We start from the raw sequence: 4,710 nt of genomic DNA, 5'->3' as shown, positions 1-4,710 counted from the left end.
CGCGGCTAGGCGAACGCGAGCTCTAGCGAATATGAGCGAACGGATCGGCCCGCCGCCGCAGCCGTCGTCGTCGTCGTCGTCGTCGTCGCCGTCCGCCGCCGCCGCGGTGTATCTTCGCTACGTCATTCATTGGCGTGGAGATTGAAAATCAGAGCTCTCTCCGCGCGACCGGTAAATCGGCAACGCGTCCCTCCGACCACGCTTTCAAAGGCTGCTTCAATCGTTTTGGCGAAATTTCGTATTTTCCGGACTGGAAAGCTATCGGAACGTTGCGACAGCGTGTACGGTTGCACCCCCTTCTGGTTCGAAGGAAAGCGAACGTCTCCCTGAAAGTTTCTCATAGCGGTCGCGTGTCGCGGAAGGGAAAGTTGGTTCCAATGGGCGCGAGATCGTATGGTTGCGTCCCTGACTCGGTAATTCCTAATACGGCATCGGTCGGCGGGATCAACAAAAGCTCTGAAATATCTTTCCTCGGCCGTGCGAGAACTTCCTGCCTTGGGCGCAGTTACCGGTGGTAAATTCTCGCGGAACGCCGCGTCGCGGTCCGCACACACTTGCACGCGAGCGGTTCTTCGTTGCCGCGTCGCGCCGTTGCACGGCGGTGCATCGAGCGCGCGGCACAGTTTGCCCGCGTGCATGTGTCTGCGTGCATTCTGGCGTTTCCACCGTCGAACCGCGTGGCCTATCCTAGAGCTCGACGGATCGCGGCGTGCAGAGGAGAGGGCTACTCTCCCCCTCGGTTCTTTCTCGTTCCACCGTTCTTCCCGCGGCGTTCTCCGTTCTCCCTTCACTCCTCTCCTCTCCTCACCGCTGCTCCTTCTTTCTCAATCTCTCGAGCCTCTTTCGCCGTGGTGGGTGGGAAGCAGTGCCCCCCGCTAGGTACGACACTGTATGATTTTTTGACGACCGATGAAAGTTACTCGCGCGAGATATTCTATTTTAAACTTTCGGCCGACAGCCGCTTCGTGGCCACCTCCAACCCCACCACCGTCCACCGAGACTTCCTACATCGCGATAATTCCTGAAAAGGAGGAAGCCATTTTGCGCCGCTCTCGGCTCTTCGCCGCGCGCGGGATAATTCCTCCGCGCCACGTCCGTACGCCACCGCGTTTCTTTTTTCCCTTCCTCCCCTCGACTATGATCCTATTCTTTCTATCTTTCTCGAGTGGTCACTGAGATGGCAATATTCGTCGAGAAATTAAGCGAACTTTGGAAGAAAAATTTGAAGAGGAAAGTGTCTCCGTCCGATTGGCGGACACGGGACAGAATCGGTGGTAAAAACGAGCGTAGCGTGCAGAGGCGCGCGCTGATCATCCGTCGTCGGCTGGTCCCGCGATGCCTTTTTCTTTTTTTTCTCCCCCGCCCCAACCCTGCTGATTCTCCCACCCCGGTTGCCCGTTGGCCAGGGCACCCTGTCCGCTTCTCTGGACGTAGCCGGTCTCCGCGCCGGCCCGCTCGCTTTTATTTTCCTTTATTTTCCGGTTTTTCCGGGCGGGCTGCACGCCGGCCGCCGGTGAGCCGCGCAACAAGTAGCAGATTATAAAAATCACTCGTCGGCCTGGGGGCGTGACGGGGGAAAAAAGGACGGGGAAAAAAAAAGGACCACTCTGCCACGTCCATGAAGAACGGTCACGCGAAACCGAGGGAGAAAGAGAGGAGGCGAGGAAGAAAGCGCGAGGAGAGAGGAAGGTGAAGCGATCGAAGTGGCGCGAAGAGGAACAGGGATGGAGCTAGGACGAAAAAGAGAGCCGACCGTCCACCGAACGGGATGGAAGTATCCAGTGAAAGAGATGTGGGAGGATAGGAGAGAAGGAGAGGATCGAAGAGAAGGATGAAGAGAATGGGGAGAGGGAGAGAATGAGAGAGGAACGAACGAGTGCAAGAGGGAGGTGCGGGCGTAGGTACACATTTACCTATACATATGCATGTTTCCTCGTCCCTGTCCTCGCCCTCGCGCTCGGCCACCCTCTCGCGCTCTCGAGCATCCCTCTTCCTTTCTCTCTCGGACAGGCGCGCGCGCGCGGCCCGTGCGTGGCGATTTACATTAAACGTTGGTCCGTTGCCTCCCGTTCCGCAGAGACGCGCGAGAGTTGCCGAGGGGCGAGCACCGGGCCACCGACAGAGACCGAGAGAAAGCAGGAGGAAAAGCGTAGGGGCAGAAGAGAAGAGCGACGAAGCGAAAGAGAGAAGAGTCATTCTCTCTGTCTCTGCTCCCGTCTCACTTTCTCCGCTCTCTATCGTTCACACGCGACGGACAGAGGAGAAAATCGTCCGAAAATACGCGGATACGAAACACGGTGAGCCAATACGCGTGAGCAACGCGCGACGAAAAAGATTTCCTCGATCCCTGGGATTCGATCGCAACCCCCCTGCTGCACCTTGACGCGCCTCGCACGGGGACGTTGCGTATTCCTCGTCGATGCACGCGTACTCATTCGAACACACTTCTACCGGCTATTTGAGAATCTTCTCTTCGTTCGTTTCCCAGTTGCGATCCTTTTTTCATACTTCGTTTCGTTTATAATGAATAGCACTTTTAATTTTTTAACTAATTCAACCCGAAGTTATAGGAATTCTATCAATAGAGAACCTTGATTAATTGCAGTGAACAAGGAAGTTAAATATAAATTTTCACCGCTGGGGGTAATTTTTCGCATTCTTCGATTCTTGGATCGATGATCCTTCGGTCGAAGAGAAGCGGAGGAAAGAAAAAACGAAGGGGTTGCGTGTTTCATAGTTGAACGGTTTTCGCGCGATTCGTTATTAGCGAGATTGCAATTTCTACGTTGACCCTCGTCCTTTCTGATCTCGAGTCGATCGATTTTCCGTGAGGTCATTGACCCTCCTTTCGCTCCCCTCGCTCGCCGCGCAGAAGAAACGAAATGTGCCTACTTTTGCCCGATAGTCATCATCCGATGGACACTATTCCGCCATATTTATCGACATATTAGGATACACTAGGACGCGCTAGTGCAAACTATATATATTTACTACAAAACGATCAATACTCACAATTCTGTTGGGACTGCACACATTATCCGTGCAACGCTTCACCCGGCGTGTGCTGTGCGCGCGTTATTTACACGACGCGTTAAATAAATTTCCCACCCCGTTGCACCCTGTCCCTTGAAATACATCGAATTGAATATTTTCGCCGATTCTGTGCCTCTACGAAATTTATCGGATATTTCGACGCGAATGCTTTGCATTTTGATCGTCGGTAAAAAACGAGGAAATGGCGCGAAGCGAGTAAAAGCTGGATGGCTCGATACAAATACGTAGTAGATACAATGTTTACGAATTTCAAGTTTCTGGCAAAGGAACAGCGGAAAGATTCCACCCCCCCTCCTGGCAGACTCGAACGTCCGTCAAAAATTTACAAGCTGGACCTCGCGTCTTGCTTTTTGGCAATCTCGGTTCCTTTCAATATTTTTCGTAGTCATGCATAAAAATAAATTCGCGACGAGCGCGTATCGCGCACGATCGCCTCTCGAACCTGCTTGCCAAGACTCGGAAAAAGGAGAGGCAGGCGGGTTTTCTAGAACAGCCAAAAATAGCGGACGCGCTCGTGAAAATAAAATGGCAACCCGCGTGCGACCAGTGGCAGAAGAAGAAGAGGACGAAGACGAAAAGCAGCGTCGACCGATCAGCGGTGTGCAAGGTGGAGGAAGAGCAGAGGGAAAAAAAGAAGCCGGGAAAGCATCTAAAATTGGCGGGACCGGGTTTGCCAATACACCGCGATCCCTGTTTTCCCTATGGCGTGCTGAGATGGTTTCTCGCGTCAGAATAGTGGCATACGAAGCTAGAGAGACGCGTCGGGAGGAAATAGCGAGGAATGCACCCGAAACCGCAAACAACAGGAACGGCAAAAAGCCGTGCACGAACCGATGTGATGCGCCGCTAACAAACGAACGCATCGCGTCGCATATTATTAGACTATCGATATTCTCGAGGCTTACGCAATTCGCAATAGAGAGTAACAAGTGCGGGGTGAGGAGACTCGTCAGGGCAGGACAGGAGGATTCGCGCGATTCATCATCCCCTTCGTTGCAAAGAGGGAATTGATATATCGCGGTGGCTGGAGGGTGAATTCTGAAGCGTCTGAAAATGAAGGACCGAGTCGAACGGAGAATCATTTTTAACGCCGACTGATTTGTAACTCGAATGAAATCAGATAGAAAATTCACTAGTTATCTGAAAAAAATCATCCCACCAAACAGAGGGGAGTAAAAGCGTTCAGTTTCACGAATTTAACTGGGAACAAAGTAGGAAGCGGTGCAGAAAGCGTGTTTTCCATGAGACTTTGGTTGAGATTGCACTTGCGCCTAAAAGAGTTCAAGAGAGAGGGATGTAAGACTGCACCATTGAAAAAGAACGAGAAAGAAATCACGGGTGAGAGAAGGGAGCCAACAACGTCGACCTTGATGAAAATATCTCGGTGAACTGACCATACCTTCTACGCGCGAAATTAAAAAATACCTTTCCTTTGAAAGAAATTCTTCGAAGGCACCTCGCGTTACTTGTTTGCATCATTTTCGTTCAAACTACAAAGTATCTTAACTAATTATCAAATGATTGATTTAAAAAAAGGAGCGATTTCATTCTACGCGTTAGTTGTTTTGAAAAAATATTTAAAATTATAATCGTAGATCGGTATGGAAACGTTGTTTTCAATTTGCTACATTGAAGCCAAAGGTTCTCGGTTGAGTG

The sequence above is a fragment of the Osmia lignaria genome, chromosome 7 (assembly GCF_051020975.1).
Source record: "Osmia lignaria lignaria isolate PbOS001 chromosome 7, iyOsmLign1, whole genome shotgun sequence".
In the NCBI taxonomy this organism is placed as follows: Eukaryota; Metazoa; Arthropoda; class Insecta; order Hymenoptera; family Megachilidae; genus Osmia; species Osmia lignaria.
Note: the sequence above shows the minus strand (reverse complement) of the source record.